Here is a 22,670-nt window from a genome sequence, read left to right as displayed (position 1 = left end):
TTCCCGACCTGCTTCACTTGTTCGCACTTGTTTTTTTCTTCAGAACAGGATTGTGATGTCAGTAACTGCCAATGTGATTTTACTGACTACTTCCCATTCACTGAACACTGGGAAATCCTGCAAGAACTGACTTTAACAGTTACTGCTGATTATATCTCTGTAAGAAGGATCATAGTTGGGATTTTGCTTGTTCATCAGACTGCATTTTCCAGTTACCCTTAAAAGTGACCCCATACATTTATCATCTGCAGCACATTTATAATGAAATTGTATTCAATATTAACAATTATTATTGCTTCTATGTTTATAAAATTTCCATCTTTCAAAAAGTATATTAGGCTCTATACATCATTTGGAGCACTTTGGGCCCCACAAGTTTGTTTTATTCAGCACTTAAAGGACATCTACCACAATGATGAAGGATTGTAATCCCACTGACATATTAGTGTGTGCCCCCTCTAGCAGGATCTGCTCTTCTGTAAGCTTCCTATGCCCTTGTTTTTAAGATAAAAACTACCCTGTTATTTTTACCAAAAAGACTTTAAAAATTAAGCTAATGAGTCTGAAGGGCTGAAGGCTCCATTAACACATGGAACCTGGAGCCCCTCAAGCTCAGTTGCATATTTTTAAAAGCCTTTTTTGTAAAAACCAGGGCATAAGAAGCTAAAAGAAGAGCATATCCTAACACAGGTGCCACACACCAGCATGTAAGTGTGCTTGGTTTACAATCCTTTATCCTGGTGGTAGATGTTTTTTAACTGTATAAACTTCCAGCACCCATGTGTATATCTGCGAACCCTATGGCAGTTCTAACCACAATGGTATCCCTGAGCAATGCTTCCACTACTGGGAAAGTCCTTCTCTCATTTATACCTCAACAAAGTATTGCAATGGAGAAAGTAAGAATTGTGTCGTTCAGGTTGGGATATAACTGCTTTGCTGTTCCAGTAGCATGCATCCATGCTTACATCCCTACTGTAAACTTGCCACAGCTGTACTTAAAGGGAAACACTGGCCAGGTTTCAAGAATTGATAGTGAAGTTGTTTTGAGTTTTAAAGCTAAATATCACAAATGAACCAACCTGCCCAGAGTTCTGTAACCCAATATAATACTTTATATGCAGTTCGCCAATTTGTCCCACAAAGTGTTGTATTCATGTGTATTTAACTTTATACAAAAATGGCTCATATTACAGTAAATTACACAATTCTAAGGGTGGTGTGGACTCTATACTGTGTTTAGGAGGAATTTGGGGCCTTATACAAAAAAAAATTATTTAGGAACAATATGTAACCTGTTTGAGCCTAACACGGGCACTAGCCCATCACCCTTGGAACTCTACAGTTCCATCTGACAACTAACAATGCATTACCTTTGTCCTAGAAGTGACTGTATTTTTATAGGATGACATGGTTATTGTCCTTCTCTTTTCCATGGATATTGCAAGAAGATATTCCAGATATGTAGGGCATTATCTTTATGTGGCATCTGATCATAGACCATTCATTGATTTCATGGTCACCAAGAAGACTAATGCTAACTTGTACTAGTGAGTATTTCAGGTAGACCCCCATATACTTTTAAAGCAAAGACATTTGCTGAATTGTGGAGGGCCCGTAAACTTTTATGTGTATCGGGTTTTTTTTACTCTTCCCCTGACAGTTAATGTTTGGGGTAAAGAAAGATTAAGAGAGTAAAATGTTTACCACCCAGTGCTTTTGTTTTTATTGAGGTAAGCCACCTTCAGAGGTGTTTTGTAGCAAATGCATACTGAACCAAATTAGCAGTATGTAGGATCCTAAAGATTAGCTTTCAAACGAATAAGCTTTTGGCCAGCATATATGGAAAATGTATGGTCATGCAAACCTTTGTTGTACAGCATTGTTGTCTTATTTCGGGTTACTATACAAGTGATCTACTATATCAATGCACATAAGACAATACCTTGAAATGTATTGAAATGTAATAGAAGGTATTATATATAAGGTCTCTTGCAGTCAACTCTAAATGGTGACTTCTATTATGCATGGTGACGGTGCAGCTGCAGCGCATATCATAGAACAGGTTCTTTTCCTGCCCAGATTTGCTACACGCTGCTCAGCTCCTATGTTTGCTCCATTTCCACCTGCCCAAACGGTCATGTGCATATGACCATAGTTGTGTACAGTACTACTATTGGTAGACTATTATATAGGTAAAGTACAGTATTTATCCATGTCTCCACTGTCACTGTACAAAATGTTTTTGTATTACCTGCCATATAAGTGCCTCTACCCAAATAGGCATACCAACAGACCAATCACAGAGAAAATATACCCTGATACCCAGTTAAAGGGAACCTGTCACCAGGGACCTTATTTTAACTAAAGACAGAGTGTAAAAGCCCATGACACCTGCAGTGCAAATATGCCTTTCTGCCTTTTCTAAGTATTTGCATTACAATATCATTGTGTGTTATAACTTACTCTTGCATCCTGACAAAATCCTGGAGTAGTCACCGGGGTTGGGCTTGGTTTGGATTCATTTCAGAAAACGCCATGTGACTTGTCTGAGCTGCAGGCTGCCTCCATCTTTGTGCTCCTGTACAGCACTGATGTCATCTCACCAGGCTGTGACCTCTGAGAAGGAGCAGGAGGAGGAGCTGTACAGGAGCACAAAGGTGGGGGCCAAGCTCTGACAATGTTGTTGTTGTTGTTGATGTTGTTTTTTGAAGTGCATCCAAACCAAAGCCCAGCCACTGTGACTACCCCAGGATTTTGTCAGGGTGCAAGGTAAGTTATAACACACAATGATATTGTAATGCAAATACCTATAAAAGGCAGAATATGAAAAATTATCAATTTTATTTCAGACTTCAGCATAGTATATATCAAAAGTGAGCTCTGTGAAAACCCCAACATGTGTTTTGCTATTGCTTCTTCTGGCACCCCCCTGGTATATAAGGTGTAGATTGGATGAGGCCGATTACTACAATACAGATTGCCATCTCTTTATCTTCCTGTTAGATAAGTCTTTTTGTGGGGTTGAATGTGTGTAATGGCAGCTTAATAGCAGCCAGACTCTGAAAAACCGTCTGTTTACTTTTTCCTTTCACCCTCCGCCCCTCACCCACTCACCTTAGTAATACAAGCCATATATTGCGTTCCCCACAGATAAGCATCTGTAACAGAAGGGTTTTCCAATTACTTCCAATTACCTCTGAAGAATGAAGTCAATTAGTCTGTCACAAGAGTGATTGGCCACAAGTTGTTTAGACATGAAAGCTCATTTTGGAACTATTAACAATAAATACATATACTATTTGACCAACATATGTTACAGATTACACAGGCATGATTTGGCTTTCCTATGTATTTACTATGACAAACACAAGAGAGCCGGGCATAAATAGTGTCTAGAATCATGGAATTTACAGAATGTCCAGTTACTTCTCTACCTTGCAATAGTTATGTATCACTATATGAATTGATTCCTAATGGAAAGTACTATTCACACATTTTATATGTAAAGGTTAGTCTCATTTGGATCTGAAGGGCCTTGAGCCTCTCAATCACCCATGCTTTGAGAGATATACTTTGGCATATTTTGCCTCTCCTTTAGCCATTCACATTTACAAAAGCAACAATGTGCTATACACAATAGTATAGTTGCTAGTAGTTACTATACCTTATGCAATGAAAGTGAAAACCTGCAGAAAGATAGTTGTATTGAGTATAGATCTCACAAACTGTCCTCAGATGTTGGGGGTGGGTGGAGGTTTTTTTTTTTTTTTTTTTTTTTAAACTTTAAGAAATTTGGGAGAGGGAGGCATCTATCACGCAGTAGGCATGAATTCACCTCACACTCCAGCATAGAAGAGAGAGGTGCAAGAGGTGTGCATAGTCAGCAGCCCAGGGGTGCCAGATATCTTGTCCCTGCCCGCCTGTCTGCTTTTTATAAGTCTCCTTTCTAGGTGATCTCGGCGTGTCACGATAGGCGAAAACTACTGCCGGGATCAAGATGAAGAGCAGTACAGGTGAGTATGTGTAGGTGTTTGATACTTTGGTAAAGTGGTAGAGGTAGTCAAGCTTTTAGTACAACTTTTATTTTGCTCCCTCTGTCTCCTGTAGTGAGCGGGAACATATTTCTTCAATAAATTAGATTACAAATATTACTGCTATTGTCTGAACTATTGATTTATGGAGTTTTGTTAAAATTTAGTTATGCTCCATATGTCTGAGCACTCTGCACAGAGCTCTTTATAAAGTTTGAGTGTTTCTGCTTATGCCATAAACTGGCCCCTTATAAAGGCCTCATTTTATGCTTCTTTTTGTTATGTCACACTTGCTCCTGCAACACATCTTTGCTGACCATATGGCAAATTAAATTGCCATTCATCTTTGCCCTTTGCCCACCCAGACTTCCTAATGAGTAAGAGTTATATTTTTAACTACTAACGCTTGATCTTTCCAGACAGACCAAAGCCTTTTCTCTTCATTATGAGCCAGTTCAATAAAATTAAATGTCTGCCTTTTACACTTGATCTTTTTTACCTATGTTGTATGTTACTGCCACATGAGTTAATATTAGTAAAATGCAATTTTCCTATAGAATTTGTTAGAAATGATATTATTCATGGTAATATCTGCTAATTATGTGACCTGGCCTTTCATCTATTTATGTCTATTATGGAGAGCTATTACAGCTCATCTACTCCTTCTCCCCCTCCCTCCACAATGACCTGTATACAGGTCACAGAGTATGGCTAGAATTTCCAGCAATTGCTATGATGTCCTATCCTCAGAATAGGCCATCAATAGTTCACCAATGGAAGCCGACACCTGGGACCCTCAGTATTTAGCTGTTCATCTGGCAGCAGTTGGCTGTGTATCCCTGTAGCTACAGCCACAGCTTTCGTTCACTTTCAGTCAGAGTTAAGGCTGCAGTAATGTGCTTGCTGCTATAAGGGCACAGAACCCATTGGATCTAGATCTGCAACCCAATAAAATGTGTTGGATCTGTGTACTTGATTCATATCAACCTCCCATCAATCAACTCTGGATAGACCATTATTAATAATTACAGATAAACGGACCTGATAATCGGGTTCGGTGTTCCGGTTTGGCCACCTGACCCGGACATATTGCCATATATATGGCCAAAATTGACGCCCCTGACACCTAGCCATGCTAATAATTCCTGGAAAACCCCTAAAATGAATCTGCATTTTGAAACTTGAGAACCCCTTTAGCAGTATCACATACTATCACAATAAAAACTACACTCATAACTCGTCATCTTCATGGTCATATAAGCAACTAGTTTTATCATGTACCTGTACATAAATATGCAGAACTTTACATTCTTTCAGTAATTATACTTGTAGCTCTGTTCACCTGAACTCTTGCATGTTGCCATCCTGTTCATTTACATTTGGTGACACATCAATTAGTAATCAATGACTTAAGGCAAGTGTCAGTCATCTTTGCCTCAAGCATTACTATAGTAGTACTGTATGACATACAAAGGTGTGGCAGCCATTTGTTGTGAAATAGTGATTTGCACAATGTTATTTATGTGTGAAAGACATTACCACTTACTGTATATCAGTACAGTGTAATGTATTTAATATATAAATTTACTTTAAAGAGCTACTTTGAGCACTAAACCACTCACTTGGTGCTCTAGTTTACTTAATAGGCCTTTGGTATTTAAGTTTGTGAACACAGAAATAAAAACATTAAGGGCATCTGCACATGTAACCGCTGTTTATGGGATTTACCCCAGCAGTAGCCCTGCTACAAGCATCAGAAAGCACATAAAATTGGCTTATTTCTGACGTAGATCTCAGCGCGGTTCTGCCATGGCTGGTGGAAAGGAGCTCAACCTCTTTATTGCAAAGTTTGACAGGTCACTTATTTGCTTTGAATGAAAAAATGTTTACACATTGTGTGAGGGATTCCCGAAAGTCTGTGCAGCAAATCTGCATTTAACCCCTTAAGGACGCAGGGTTTTTCGGCTCATTTCTCACTCTCCAACTTCAAAAATCCATAACTTTTTCATTTTTACGTGTACAGACCTGTGTGAGGGCTTATTTTGTGCGTAACAAATTTTACTTTCCCGTAATATTATTTATTTTAACATGCCGTGTACTGCGGAGCTGAAAAAAAATTCCAAATGTGGAAAAATTGAAAAAAAAAAACGTCACGTTCTTGTGGGCTCAGTTTTTATTCTTTGGTTCGGTGCGATCGCGGTGATACCAAATTTATATAGGTTTTATTAATTTAAACGAATGTGTACAAAAAAGAAAAAAAAGATTTTGCCATTTTCTGACGCTAATAACTTTTTCATACTTACTGGCGCACGGAGATGTGTGAGGGGTCATTTTTTGCGAAATGAGGTGACGTTTTCATTGCTACCATTTTGAGGTCTGTGCAATATTTTGATAATTTTTTATTTCATTTTTTATGTTATGTAAAAAGGTGTAAAAGTCGCATTTCGGACATTTGGGCGCCATTTCCCGCCTCGGAGGTCACCGCTGCCCGTAACCGTTTTTATATTTTGATAGATCGGGCATTTTGTGATTTTTACTGTTTATTATGTTTTATATCCGTTCTAGGGAAAGGGGGGGGTGATTTGAACTTTTAATATTTTATAAATTTTTTTTATTTTTTAAACTTTTTTTTTTTTTTTTTCACTATTTTTTAGACCATCTAGGGTACATTAACCCTAGATAGTCAGATCGCTCCTACCATATACTGCAATACTTCTGTATTGCAATATATGGCATTTTTGCAGCACATTCATTACAATGAGCCACTGGCTCATTGTAACGAATCTGCAGATGCCAGATAGTCTCGGGTAAAACGAAGACCCGAGGCTACCATGGCAGCCGATCGCCGCCCCCCGATGACGTTCGGGGGCGCGGCGATCGTAAAAAAGATGGCAGCACCCGTGCGACGCCCTTTTTTTTAAACGCCGCCGGCGACTTTGCGGGCGGCGTTGAAAGGGTTAATAGCCGCGGTCGGTTCCCGGTTATTAGCGGTTATTACCTTGTTTTGTGACACAGTGGCTCACATTTACTAAAATCAGAGCAAATAGCACTATGCGTAGTGTGTAGCATCCGCCAGATTCAGGAATTGTGGCACCTGTTCTTCATGAATCTAGCGCTCCTGGCATTTATTTTGGTGCACCTTTATTATCGGACGTGCAACACACTTCTTTTGGACTTTGCATGTTAAACGTGGCGCACGATCAGGTTGTACATCGGAACTCCCATTTCAGTGCCGAAAATTTGTGTCGGATGAAGAATAGTGTAACCGCGACAAAAAAGGGTCGCAGGCGACACATATACAGTGGTGGCCAAAAGTATTGGCACCCCTGCCATTCTGTCAGATAATACTCAATTTTTTGGTACAAAAGCCAAATTGGATATAATTCCACACCAAACATAAAAAGGGGTGGACAAAAGTAATGACACTGTTTGAAAAATCATGTGATGCTTCTCTAATTTGTGTAATTAACAGCACCTGTAACTTACCTGTGGCACAGGTGGTGGCAATAACTAAATCACACTTGCAGCCAGTTGAAATGGATTAAAGTTGACTCAACCTCTGTCCTGTGTCCTTGTGTGTACCACATTGAGCATGGAGAAAAGAAGAAAGAAGACCAAAGAACTGTCTGAGGACTTGAGAATCAAAATTGTGAGGAGGGATGAGCAATCTCAAGGCTACCAGTCCATCTCCAAAGACCTAAATGTTCCTGTGGCTACCGTGTGCACTGTCATCAAGAAGAGATTTCAACGCAAGATTGTGCAGATGGTGGATAAAGAACCTCGACTAACATCCAAGCAAGTTCAAGTTGCCCTGCAGTCCAAGGGTTCAACAGTGTCAACCTGTACTATCTGTCAGTGTCTGAATGAAAAGGGACTGTATGGTAGGATACCCAGGAAGACCCAACTTCTTACACAGAAACATAAAAAAGCTAGGCTAGAGTTTGCCAAAACTTACCTGAGAAAGCCTAAAACGTTCAGGGAGGCTGTTCTCTGGTCAGATTAGACAAAAGTAGAGCTTTTTGGGAAAAGGCATCAACATAGAGGCTTTCAAAGAAAAGAACACGGTCCCTACAGTCAAACATGATGGAGGTTCCCTGATGTTTTGGGGTTGCTTTGCTGCCTCTGGCACTAGACTCTTTGACAGTGTGCATAGCATTATGAAGTCTACAAACTACCAACAAATTTTGCAGCATAACGTAGGGCCCAGTGTGAGAAAGATGGGTCTCCCTCAGAGGTCATGGGTCTTCCAGCAGGACAATGACCCAAAACACATTTCAGTAATGAGTCCAGACCTGAATCCCATAGAACACCTGTGGAGAGATCTCACAATGGCAGTTTGGAGAAGGCGCCTTTAAATCTCAGGGACCTGGAGCAGTTTGCCAAAGAAGAATGGTCTAAAATTCCAGCAGAGCATTGTAAGAAACTCATTGATGGTTAACGGAAGCTGTTGTTCAGTTATTTTGTCTAAAGGTTGTGCTACCTAGAATAAGGCTGAGGGTGCCAATACTTTTGTCTGACCCATTTTTGGAGTTTAGTGTAAAATGATCAATGATTTGACTTTTTTTCATTCTCTTTTGTGATTTTTCATTGCAAGCAAAACTAATGAAGATATTAATACCCAACAATTTGTGATTGCAATCATTTTCTGAAAGAAATAGTATTATCTGACAGAATTGCAGGGGTACCAATACTTTTGGCCACCACTGTATGGTGTGGGCACTTCTGAAATACATGTGCAAGCAGTTTGTGCAGAATGTGCAAAGTCTGCCAGAAAACTGGCACGCGGCCCTTAGTAAATCTAGGCCAGTATTCTAGGCTTTGGTCACGTTTGCACTATGGTTTTTATGCATAGTGGAAGTTATAGGGTTATGTCGCATCAATGATATGATGGACCCTATTTACTCAGAATACCTATGTAACACTATGGATTTAAATTATGCTTTTGCGGTAGAATTACAACTAAAAGTATTTTGGTATGCCATAGCTTTGGAAATCCATCAATGTTATCTTTGGACATTTTACCATGCCACATCACAATTTTTACATTAATTGGTAAATTTGAGTCTTTATTAATATTTTCATACATTTTTAAAGAAGAATTTCTATTACATTTTTACTGGTTGCTATCCTAGGACACATATGTCTATTATTATTATTAGGGTACAGAGCCTACCCCAGGACAAAAATGTACACCTTGCTGATCAAGCTGTTATATAGGGCTCTGGAGTCCGTAAGCCAAACTTCCGACTCCTCAATTTCTCTAACTTCAACTCCAGTGCCACCAAAATGGTCACCAACTCCATGACTCCCATACCACAATCCTGTTATCCTGATAACTCTAGCAGTGCTGAGATATATGTGGGCATTTCTTCCCAGTGCCTTATTCTTCTGATCTGTAATGAAGGGGTTTCACTACTGAGCATGTACATAAAGTGCAGCACACATTTATGTAAACTAAATTCCTAGAAGAGTATGCACAACCAGCGCAAACCGACCTTATGCTGCCTCTAAAGCTAGTCGTTGCAGTCCACACATTGCGGAGTCGAATAAGCTTTTTAATTACTGACTCAGTAGTCAGTAGTAAATGCAGCTGAGAAATCCTTACTGTTCTCTGGTCTTCTCCTGCAACACAATTCTGTGTCCTGACTTCTAACACTGGTTATATGCGTTGGGCTAAGGACAGAGAGCAGAGCAACCCAGGGGAGCAGGAGAGGACCAGAGGGCAGTATGTACTTGTGAGATGTACAGAACTGCTCCTGGGTCCTCTACCTTTCCTGGTTTAGCTCTGCTCTGGTTCCTGAAGCCCATGAATACAACCACCGGGGGGCACAGAGCAGAGCGGTACAAAAAGACGAGAAGAAAATGAAGTGTGGTACAGGGAGGAGAAAAAGAGACAGAAAAGGAAAGTATTTTGTTTGCTCTTAGTGGTGACAAACCTATGGCAAGGGTGCCAGAGGTGGCTCTCAGACCCCTCTCCATGGGCACCTTTGCTGTCACACCAGCGCAGAATTCGCCAGACAGGACTCAAGGCTTCTTGCAGCCCAGGACTCTAGAAGGAAGCTACAATGATAATCCAAACTTCTTCTCCTTCTTTCTACTGTATTGGTGTCCTCAGGTGCCTATTCAATTAAAACCTGTGACAGAGCAGGGAGTAATAAGTTACTGCTTAAATTGTCGCATTGGCACTTTGCGAAAAAATATGTGAGTTTTGGTTGAAGTTTGGGCACTCGGTGTCTAAAAGGTTTGCCATCACCGTCTTAGAGTCTCTAGTATTTTGTTTACACTGGGGCGGTCTCCATTATTATTTTCTGCTGTGGGGTCCCCAGTATTTGTCTGCTCTTCAGTATTAGTAGTTTTATGTTCTGGGGTCTCCAATTTTAGTAATTTTATGCACCGGGGTCTCCAGTATTGTTTGTCTGCTCCAGTATTATTATTGTTTATTTTGGGGGTCTCTCCATTATTATTGTTGTCTGCCCTGGGGTCTCCGGTACTATTATTATCTGATCTGGGGTCTTCACTATTATTGTAGCTGTACTGTTGGTGCATCTAGTTGCTGGTAACTGATGTGGCCCCTTAAAGTTAATTTTTTATAATTTTATTTTTTATAATAAATTTTATAATTTATTATATGTTTGCGTAGTTGGAGTCCATTTTATTGCGTTTCAAGACTACACAATTCTGACTCCACATCCCTGCTTATACATTGACAGTACCCATGTGATCACAAGCAGTAGGATGGTGGCTGTAATGTTCAGCCTGACTTCTACTGTATCTAGCCTGAACAGAGCTATTGGTTTATTGTGCTTGATTGTAATGGTAGATTTTTGGTGGTAGATGGAGATCTTCCTTTTCAAAAGAAAGCATCCTTTCAATGCCATCTAAGAAACATGGCTCCACAGCTGGTGTCCTGGCCTGTGAGGTGTTGGCACACCTGGAGAAGTGTGTACTATAATACAGATTTTCCTGTAGGAATAATGTTTTTATACCACAGGAGTGGAGCAACTAAAATAGCACTGCATGCATCTGTATCAGATTGGTGCTGTAGGTGCAGTTTATTGTTACTGTGCTCCCCTGAAGTCTTCTATATCTTGTGTGCTTGTGTGCCATGTGCTTTAAAACTTCTGTTCTTAATATTGATGAGCTCAGCTCAATACAAGAAAATAAAAGAAGAAAATAAGAAATCTCTATAACAGTAGAACTATTAGCAACAGGTAGGTTCTGATCTACTTGTGATGCTGGTTCTCGGTCCTCACAGCATTATCTCAAAAAAAACAACTATACAATAAATTATAAGCTTCTATTAACATCAGGCAGTTAGACCTGAGGCCTTTCACCCCTCCCAGATGAAATGCCTTTTTCCAGCCATGAATCTGGGACCCCTGCACTTCTCCTGCAGAGTGCACCAACTTTTTTTTTTATTACATTTTATTTTTGAAAAGTAATAAATACAGTCATATGGGGACATGTATCATAGTTTTGTCTTTCTGTGGTGAAATTTTGAGACATTTGGAGGGTCTTTTTTGTGCCTTATATATGATCTTGTCTTTTTACTTGTGATGCATGTTCAGTTTCTCAGTTGGCTTCTTTTTGAGACTTTTTGTTGCAAATGTCTTACATGCAGGAGTGGACACTATTGTAATTTTTGGATTTGAGGCTGTGTCCTGCATTCTTAAGCCCTCTAGTCACACCCCAGGGAGATGATGTCATATGAGGCTGCTGTCATGCGGCAGTCACCGCCCCTAATCCTGCCCCCAATCTACCCCAATCCCGCTTTGAGAGTGGTCCGGCGTTTCCACTGTACAGCGCAGCGGTGTTTGTTAGCGTTATCAGAGGTTTTTGATAACGCTAGCATTGTAACACTGCTGCGTTTGTGTTAGTAAGGAGCTGCTTACTTTAGTCCTCTTTAACAAAATGCTAACAAGTGATAAAAAAATGTTACACACACCAAAATAAAACCACTTCTCGCAAAAAATAAGCCCTTTACAAGGTTTGTCAGCTGAAAAATAAAAATGTTATGCCTCTGAAAAGATGGTGATGCTAACATTTACAAGATTTTCTCCAAATTCGTTTGTAGTTCAGTAAAATTGGGAAAAAAATTGAAAAGCAATATAAATGAGGTATTTCTGTAATCGTGGTGACCCAAAGAATAAAAATAACATATCATTGGTATGGTGAAGGGCAATAAAAAAGCAAAAAAAGTTACCAAAAATTGATGATTTTCATTTCCTCCATCCAATAGTTAATAATAAATAATCAATTAGCTATAAATTCCCCAAAATTATGTACCAGAAAAAGGCATCTCATGTGGCAAATATATCCACGTTAAAAAAAAAAAAAAAAACTGATAGACTTTACAATATAACAATGCAAATCTGCTCTGGCCCTCCTTTTTGAACTTTGACTGACTGTTCTTTATGGACGGCATATACTGGTTAGTCTAGTCCCGTTTTGCCTTATATTAGTGTGCATGTCTACCTTTATGTGCTGCTGACACTAGTGAAACACAAACAGTATACTCTGCCAATACATGCCCAAAACAGGTTTCACCTGTATTCTAAACAGTAGATGCTTTGTTTTAAAGTTCAGGAAACAATAGAAATGTTTTTAGTATTTGTTGAAATAAGAATTCTGCAGCTAATAGCACATTTCTATAATTTTATAACATTTTGCAATTGATAATTGGAACAATATTTCAAGCTTAAAATTCTGGCTACAAAATGGGATTTTTTTTATTGAGGTTGAAATTAAGTCGGTGTAAAAAGCCTCTAATAGTACATGTGTTGCAATTATTTTCCACTCGTAGTGAAATATAATACAAATAAATATAACACAAGATATAGACTGATTTAGGTTAAGCATTGTACTCCAATGACTTTTTTTTTTTTTTGTATACATTTTATTTACCTAGCAGTCCTCAAATTACCACCTGGACTTTGCACTGATTTTTTATTCTGCAAAGCGGAACATGACTCAGCTTAGTGGAAGCAAATATATCATCTAACACTTTGGACACAAAGATGCTGGACATCTCGCTAAATTCTGGTATTGTTTGTACTTTTGAATTTGCCCTATAAGATTTTACAATAGATGCTAACAAGCGCAGGGACAGTCCATGTGGGAGTAATGGGGATCTGGGAGAATGGGGGCTGAGACCTTGTTGGTCTCATTTCCCTTGTTACGTTTCAAAGAATTCACCTTCCCAGAGAAACTTAAGGGCTATATAGAAAGATTGTAAAATCCTGGAACCAAAATGGGAAGTGTATTTTGATCGGCAGTAGAAGCCCCCTCTCTTCTATACTCACCCTAGATCACAAGTAGATTTGTTTCTTTGTAGTTTTTAAAAAACACAATCATATTCATATGTTTTATATACCATGAATTTTAGAAATTTGACTTTTACTTTAGTTTTTCCAAAAAATAAGACATACATTTTCAATTTATTTGTAAAAAGCATAATTATTTCCAGTGTTTATAGTTCCTTTCTACCTTAATTACATCATGTTTTCAAACACAGAATAACTTTAATCAAAAAAGCGTTTTGCATGTTTCTTGAAGACATTTCTTTCTTATTGATCATCTTAGTTTTATTGCACCAGGAAAAGAAGGGGAGGATATAAAATGACAAGTGAGGGTGAAGACACACGTGGCGTTTTTAGGCCGTTTTTGGGCCGTTTTTAGTGCGTTTTCAGATCGTTAAAAAAGCATCCGTTTTCAAAAAACGCACCCGTTTTTAAACAACGGATGCGTTTTTAATGATCTGAAAACGCACTAACTAAAAACGACCCAAAAACGGCCTAAAAACGCCACGTGTGTCTTCACCCTAAGGAGTTCTACTGCTTGACCATGTGCTCCATGTGGTGTATACTTGCATACATACTCCGATACTGCCATTAACTTTTGTGTAGCTTCATTGACTTTTCAGAGAATCTGTATAAGAGTTCAGCCTAGTTTATGACTGTTCAGAAGAGCATTTCCCTAATGTTTTCATTCAAATACAAACGGTGCAATAGAAAGTAGAGCTGTTATCAGCTGTCACCTGGCGTCCTGGCCCTGCAAGGCTTATCAGCACTTTGTCACACCTGGCTCCTGGCAGTTCAGATGTAACAGCTTGTATGCCTGCAGTGTATGCTGTCATTGTTATGGATCAGATTACTAAGTAATAAAAACCTCAGTGCTACATCTTCCATGTCACTCATTGTCAAGCAAAAATATAGTGATGTCTTCACTGGTGTCTAAGGAAAATAGTAATTAGCCAATTTCTGCATGAAAGCATGGCTACTGCTGCTTTACATGCCTTCGCTATTCAGAATGTAAAAAAAGTGCAGAAAAAGTCAGTGAATCTGGTAATTTATTGGGCCTGCTTTCTTTAACCAACACAGTTGTCATAAAATCATAGAATATTACTGCAGCGAGACACAAAGCAATACCTGGCCAGTTTATTTATTAGGCTTTAGGAAGCAAACTTAGTTGTTACAAGGATCTATGCCAATAGCAATTAGCATTGAGGTCATAACCCGTCTGTCAGTGAGGACTCAGTAGGGCATATTTATCAATTAGTTTACAACAAACATCACCTGTAATAAGTGCCAGAAACTGTCTAAAATGCCTTCTGCCACAGAGAGCAGCTTTTAGCCACTTTCATGAAGTGTGGCTTCACAGGAATACCATGTTTTTCCAGCGTGTTCCAAACTGTACAGTAAACCTGCCTAAAACAGTCTTACGTCTAATGGGCATAGAGTACTTCAGGTCACTTCTGTGGGCATGTGAAAGGACTTGGTCTTACCACAGTCTCTAGCGTACTTAGGGACTCTGGGAGCAGGGTTTTGGGATTCCTGTAACCAGAGTATTATTTTTCCCCCTTATTTATCTAGCCACTGCCATTTTGCTTGTAGACAATCCAAAATACACACCAGGTTTATGATTACACGTCTCATTATTAATAAAACTTTCCTAACTGTCTGCCCCACTAACTACCTACATTAAGACACCCACATCATTTCAATGACATAATTCAAATTACATATGGAAATAGAAATTAAACTAAAGTTTGCAAGATGAAGTAAAAAACATTTGAAACAAGGCATTTATGGTGTAAATTGTATCCTACTTGACAGTAACAAAATATGGTCTTCATATCATGTCAACAGGCCCTACTGTTATAACAAAAGTCAAAGGGATGCTTGAGATGTTGGATGGGGTGATATTGGCTTTCTCCATTAAAGGCGTTTTCCCACAAAGCCAGGTTAGGCCCAATCCACGGAATGGGGCCTAAGTTGCTGATCAGTGGGGGTCTCAGTGCTGAGACCCTGCCAATCGCGAGAACTAGGGGTCCGTTGGACCTCGCCGCTCCTCAGGGAATGGACCAGGCGACCGCGCATGACCGTTCTGTTCCATTTATCTCTAGGGAGCTGACAGAGATCCTTAAGCACAGCGCTCGCCAATTTCCATCAGCTCCATGGAGAATAATGGAGAAGAACGGTCATGTGCGGCTGTTTGCTCCATTAATCTGACGATGGACCCCTTGTTCTCGCGATCGTCAGGGATCCCAACACTGAGATATCCAGTGGATAGGGCCTAGCTTTGCTTTGTGGGAAAACCCCTTTAAGTACCTTTAGAATGGGCCAAAAACATTATCTCATCACTCATTCCTTGTATTATAACAAAATATGGGAAAAATAATAGATTCTAAACTAGTTATAAGACAGTCTTTGGTGTCTGTACTTTATATGGTCCTGTTTTTGTTATATGTTGATCAAAATAGAAAATTAAAGGCACCACTCACATTCAATTTAGTTGGAAACCTGTTAGATGCCATGAATCTGTGTTGTCTGGTCTGCTAGCTATTATTAGAGCAGGTGGTTGAAGGCTACAGAAGGCTGCACAGTGCAGCTGTCTCCCACTAACCAACATGGACAGATCCAAGAGGCAGATGAAACTGTTCATTGGATCTAACATGCTTCTTTTATTTTATGTGTCTACAGATAAGAAACAAACATGATTGCTTGTTATTTTATCTATTTCACCTACAGACCAGGCCTATTTGGAATATCTGAAACTTACTTTTTACCTGCTGTTGCATTTTTGTATTACTGTACTTCCCACATTTTTCTTTAGATCATGTATGACTTCAATAGTGCAAATTATAATAGTAAGGTTTGTAATAGACTTTATAGACATATGTTTTTTTGTTCATCTCCTGATTTCTCCTGATTTCCCCTGATTTCCAGTATTTGTAAATCAACTTTCTCCCTCCTTACACCACTGATAGGTAGAGATAAGGAATCCTGATAAAGTGACTTAACTCATCACAGACAATCTCTGCTTAGTGTAATCACTAGAAAGAGAGATGAACCATCAATGGAAATTATATTTACGTATTGAATGATTTAATTATTAGTCTTCATATTTGCCCAAATTTGATGGAAGAGCAGCAAAAAGACACAGAAAAGCTGTTTTCCATAAAGTTTACCATTGTCTCCTGTTGTATTCATTTCTGAAATTATAAAAATAGCTTCAAAAGCTTAGTTACTCTAAGAACTAAACAAACACGGTGACACATAAGTGTTTGCTTTAAACTATAATTCTGATACTTTGTTTCATGTACGGTAGTTCAGGTCCTTTAATCTGTAAAAACCATGTGGCAAATTACACATTAAAAGATAGCAGCAAATCATGGTAAAATAGTTTTTTCAGTTGTGGTAAGATGTAATGCAATTCCTCAAGTACTAAGCGTGAATATAACCTTTGTGTGTACATAGATTGTTCAGATGATGTGCAGCAAAATCTCACTAGGTTGTGCCAAAAAATACTGTAATTTTGTGATATGTTTATACATGTTTCATCCACATGGCTGGTGCATGTGAATCCCATTGAAGACATGTGTACCACAGCTGTAGTAACAGCATAAAACAGTAACAAATCTCTTGTCAGCAAGAGGTGCTTGTATTCCACAGTAGTATTTCTCTTCCGTACATTACAGTCTGCAGTATATCACAGTCTCTCTTAAATGAATGTATCAGTTGACAGCCTCACTTGGCAGAGTGCATCCTGCTCTTAGCTTCCATGCAGAATCTTGTTCACTAAGGGCAGATGCAGAAGTTTTTGGGACGGATGGTACACAGCTGCACTAAATGCAATGCTTTTTAATGGATCATTGCCAATGGTCGTTAAAAAGTAGAGCATGTCTTAGTCAAATCTGTTTTTCTTGGATCACTTGTAGCCTGTACAATAGTTTAGGAGGATCTGGTAAAAACTGAAGCAAGACTGATACATATAGCCTGCGAAAAACTGAATAAAATGTCACTCTAAATCGCTGAGATTGGTTACGTTTGTTTGTAGGAAGCTTAAAGCATAACTATAAAGTTTTATAATGATTTTACCAAATTATTATTATTATGTGATTCCTCCTTTAAAAACAAACAGAACGATTCCTACTTTGTGCTGCTCAGACTTTTCTTTCCAAAGTTAAGTCATTTTCTGTTTTGAAAGTATTTGACAAAAATCTTTCTCACCAGAGGGGAAGTGGGCGGAGACTAATGTCTGTCTATGCCCTCAAGCTGAGGCCGGATAGCTTGCCCACAGATCCTTGGTGCCTTGTGTTCTCTTTCAAAGTAATTTAGCTATAAATACATTTAGTTTCCGACAAGTAAATCCACTGAACACTGCACAGTGCACATACAGGATGTATATGGTTACTAACCTGGCGGCTTCCATCAAATGGAGGAGCAGCAAACCTGTAATAAGTGGTAGAAATAATAAGTATATGAAGTATGCATATTCCTGTGCTGTGTGAGCACTAAGGGTTGATAGCTTATCTGCACAGAGCTGATACTGCTGATGAAAAGGTGGGTGAAGGGAGCAGCATGAGGAGAGGAGAGAGACAGAGAAAGTTCTGTAGAATCACAGACTCGGATGTAGGGTCTGATAGGGAAAAGGGGAGGTATTGTACCTCACTACTCTGTGCAGGAGACATTTGTATTCACAGTCTTGGAACATATTCAGCCTGCTACATACACAGAGAGTTCTCTGTCGCAGCCCCTCCCTTCCCAGGAGTCCATAGGATTTGTAGATTTGTTTATTCTACGGACTCCGGGGCTTGTCAGCAGAGGGATAGGAAGCAGCTACTGCATAATAATCTGAGGGGGATAGTAAAGAAACTGCTAAATTTAGGTAACAAAGATAGAAGGCAAAGTTGTTTTACATCCCAAGAGCTATTGATTTGTGGAAAACAAAAAAACCTTTACAGTTACTTCTTAACACTTTAAAGACATTTGATGATTTGATGTATCTGTACATAACATGTCTGTTAAAGATTATGGAGTCCTGATCAAAATATAAAAACAGTTATTCCCAGCAGTGAACACCGTAATGGTAAATGGCCAAAAGACCAAATGACGAATCACCACTTTTTTGAGATTACACAATACACATAAATTTCAATACAAAACACTCAGAAGACTTTACAGTCCCATAAATTGTAGAAATGAAATGAAAAATTCTGCTTGTCTTGTAAAAAATGACACATTACATGTATGAAAAAGTTATTGGCATCAGAATAGGGCGAAACAAAGATATTTTTTTCGTACAAGAGGTTTTAAAATTTTAAAATCTATTAAAAACTATAAAAATATATAGAAAATATATAAACCTATATAAATTTGGTGTAGCAACCCAAAGTATAAAGTAGAGGTGCCATTTGAAGCGTACAGTAAAAGCTGAAAAATGAAGCCCACAAGAAAATGGCGCAATTGAAATTTTTTTTGTCAATTTCACTGCATTTGAGTTTTCTTCCAGCTTTCCAGTGCATAGCACGGAATATAAAATCCACAACTGGGAAGTACAGAAAAAACCCTTATACAGCTTTGTACATGGAAAAATAAAAAGGTTATGACTTTTTGAAGGTGGTAAGAGAAAAATGGAAAAGATTAAAAAGATTAAAAGACTCTATGCAACCTGTTTCGCCAAACCCTATGTCATTTTAAATGTACTTTTCTCAGGTGCTCTCCAGCTGGTGGTCCATGATGTCTGATACATCTTTCGGGGGTTGGCATTCTAGGTTTTTCTTCCTCTTGTTAGAACCCTGGGTTACTTAGCATGCTTCCTACCAGTTTTTGTTGCAGATTAACTCCATATTGACCTCCATATTGTACATCAATAGCATGCTAATGAAACTCTGCCCAGCGGTTGTAACCACAACATTGTAAAACTATTTGCTATCATATTTGTGAAGGATTTAGGCTGCATACTTTTGAATTATTTAGTTAGAAATGACTGAATTTGGCTACAAATTGATTTTGGGTAAATTTGTGAGCAGTTGTACTTGCTTATCAGCTACTGAGATGGTTAATTTTAAAAAATAGTCTAAAACAATGAAGACATATAAGCAGACTTTTTGTGGACCTCAGATCTTGTAGAAGCTTTAAAGTGTGAATTCTCCGCCTTTGCCACATCCTTGGGTGGAACATATCAGGATATAAAAGGAATAAAGCTTTTGTAGAACTGCACTTTATATAGGTCATCAAGGCAGGGAGCACTTCCACTTCTTGTTATTTTATTCAGGTAAAACAATAGAGGCAGGATTAGGTTTCATGGGCGACAAATACATCTCAAGTATATGGCAATGTAATGATATTGTAAGCATTACATTTATTAAACAATAGATGAATTTACAAGAATTTTACTTTTCCAATCAACATGTCACACAGGGAAATATTTACTATAGTTCATGGATATTGATACATTAAAAATATCTTGTATTGAAAATGAAAAACATCAATCATCAGTTGCCCTGTGAGGTCTGGAAATGTGAGGTTCACCAAGGTGAGAGGAACTGTAGACACTATTTGCTATGGTGTGTGGCTGCCTCCTACATCACCCCCTGTGCCTGCATTGTGCATACAATTTAAATGTAATATCATTTCTCTATGTTGCAGGGAACACAAGTTTGGTTACGGGAAAATGGACAACATTATCCAAGTTACGTTCAGTCCTGTGCTGGTGGTGTTGTTGTATTTAAAACATATTACAATCAGGTAAGCATAGACAATACTGTCAATTGTAACCCAAATTGGCTTCATTATAATAATATCCCATGCATGCTATTGTCACAAAGATTATTTCTGACATTGAGTCATTATTATTATTGGTACCACTTTCCCAGTTTAGACATGTCTCTGGATATTCTACATGTTCCATATTGTTTTTTGTGCTCTGTACATATATGTGCACTTATTGCGTGACGCAACCGTGAGGCCTGGGAGACAGCCGTGACAACACCAATGTAAGCATAACAACCTACAGAAAACAATCAACTGAAAGTCTCCACACAGGGCTGTTTACAGAAGTATTCTAGTGATTTAAAGTTATTTCCTAACCATTCATAGAAAATAGCCATCTGACCAGTGAAGCCATTTCCGACAGTTCCAAATCATGAATGGAGTGGATGAGTATAAGCAATACTGCTCCTCTGATACAAGGCTACAAGGTTATCAAGAGATCCGTGGGTTGCGAGCTGATGGTCCCCCACTGATCAGACAGCTGTCATCTACAGGGACATAACTAGGAAAGGCAGTGGTCCATAGTACATTTCTGCATGGGGCAACTTGCACAGTACCGTCCCAGTAGATGCGGACCACATGGGGGAAATAGATGCCAGGAAGTAGAGAGGAGATCCCTAGTTCTGCCTTCTTGCTGTCTCATCCCTCTCCCTGACATTTCTTATCTGAGCTGCCAGGTCAGGTGTGTCATGTGGATGACTTGCACTGTTATATACATATTGGGGCACATGTACAAAGAGTAGTTCCTGTGTATAATGAGAGGGCGCCAGAATCGGAATCAGGTGCTCTCTGCAATGGGCCAACAAAGTGCACCAACTTTTTTATGGTATACCTTTAACATGAGGCATGTGACACAATTCTGGCGAACTTTTGCATGATAAATCTGGCACATGGTCCTACTGTACACCAGAACGCCCCCTAATGTGCGATTGCCCCCTAATTGCCCGATGCCTAGTGTAGCTGCGCCTCAAAGGGGTTGCTTACCTGTGTAAGCAGTTTGCAGTAAGCAGTTTGCAAGAATGTGCGAAGTCCTCCATAAAACTGTTACACAGCCCTTACTAAATGTGCCCCATTATCCTGTAGCATGTGCATCATAATATAGTATGTATATAATGGTGCACATCCTCCATTCTTTAGTGTGTCAGGTAAAAAGCCAGGACCGCTTTGACACTGTGACGCTTCTATGGCTGCTACTGTTGTAGTTACGCCCCTGGGTCATCTATCCAATCCATGAAAGATTACTTAAATCAGTCACCTATAGTTAGTGGCTTTGAATGACACTTGCCACTACACTAAGAACTGGGTTTAGAGGAATTTGTAATCCCACCCTTAGATGCCCCAATCAATTAACCCCCCGATAATCAGTCTGAAGGCTTCTGCGGGTTATGTTTGTTACTTTCAGTATAGTTTTATTCAGTACAGTGAAACATATTTAACTAGTAATGTATATGTCAGTGTTAAATTTTTCAGTACCTGGTAGATGGATATGACACTTGGATTGCTCATTTCAGACAATTGACATGTATTGTAGGATGAACAGTTGTTTAAATTGTTGAATAATCAAGTTAATTGTCTATTGTATGTCACTAGAAATCATATTACAAAAAGTGTTGTAGGATGGGTTTACCTTCCATTGTGAATGTATCACAGTAAGTAATCACATTGCTCTGTAGACAGCCGGGTTCCCTTTGTCAGTGGAGGCTGTGTGCACATGTTTACTTATCCCTACTATGGTCTGTTTCATTTTCTTTATTGCTAGGAAAACAGTTCCTTTCATAAACGTGGACTATGACATATACAGCTCCAAGAATCATTGTGAAGCCGCTACAGCTGCACAATTCCACAAGACAGACACAAGCTTTGTCAATCCATAGAGAAAATACCACATGTTGTAGAACGGGGAATGTTTTCTCTAGTAATATTGCACACTCAAGCCCCCAGCTGCCATAGATCTGATATTCCTTTGCATGGAAGACAGGAGATCCACCTCATTTATTAGTGCTGTGCTCCCAGGGATCTAGACTGGTACATGTTTTGATGAAATTCTCCTTCTTGTCTAAATTGGGCAGATATGAAATTGAACCTAATCTCCAGTAACATTTAGCTTTAATATATAATTTGTTTTAACATAGGCTTACATGCATTCATCGGAGAATCCTTAGGGTGCTACCACACGTTGCATTCCTGGACAGTTTTTGGACCGTTTTTAAACAGACTGAAAATGCATGTGTTTTTGTAAGCTTACCATTCTTTTGGCTGGTTTTAATCTGTTTCATAGCTGCTAACACTTCTAGAAATGAAGGTAAACAGGTTCAAACCAGCCAAACGCATGGTAAACATTCAAAAACACATGCGTTTTAAAAACGGACTGAAAATGTGTGCTTTAAACCAGTCCAAGAACGAGACGAGTGGCAGCACCCTTAAACATGTAAGGGCTTCTATCATCCCAATCCTAAGGTAACCCTCAAAACAAGCACTTAAATTCAGTGTCACACAGACAATAAGGTTATTTGGGAATCCAACTTGTTGCAGGCTCCCTCTTGACTAGCACCCCATGCAGACGACATTTGTATGTGGTAAT

The 22,670-nt window shown here is 39.0% G+C and overlaps 1 long non-coding RNA gene across 1 annotated transcript in view; it reads right to left on the bottom strand.

Moving 5' to 3' along the window:
* The window catches only part of LOC140133110 (uncharacterized), a 33,205-nt gene extending 11,402 nt beyond the window's left edge, over nucleotides 1-21,803 (bottom strand). The window contains exons 1-2 of the long non-coding RNA XR_011855797.1: nucleotides 21,717-21,803; nucleotides 17,734-17,767 (exon numbers count right to left, since the gene is read on the bottom strand). This is a non-coding gene — a long non-coding RNA (uncharacterized lncRNA). The remainder of the gene's footprint in view (nucleotides 1-17,733; nucleotides 17,768-21,716) is intronic.
* Between the last annotated feature and the right edge of the window lie 867 nt (nucleotides 21,804-22,670).

Source organism: Engystomops pustulosus, chromosome 5 (assembly GCF_040894005.1).
Source record: "Engystomops pustulosus chromosome 5, aEngPut4.maternal, whole genome shotgun sequence".
Taxonomy (NCBI): Eukaryota; Metazoa; Chordata; class Amphibia; order Anura; family Leptodactylidae; genus Engystomops; species Engystomops pustulosus.
The sequence above is the reverse complement of the archived record's forward strand: the minus strand, read 5'-3'. Positions and strand labels throughout refer to the sequence as shown.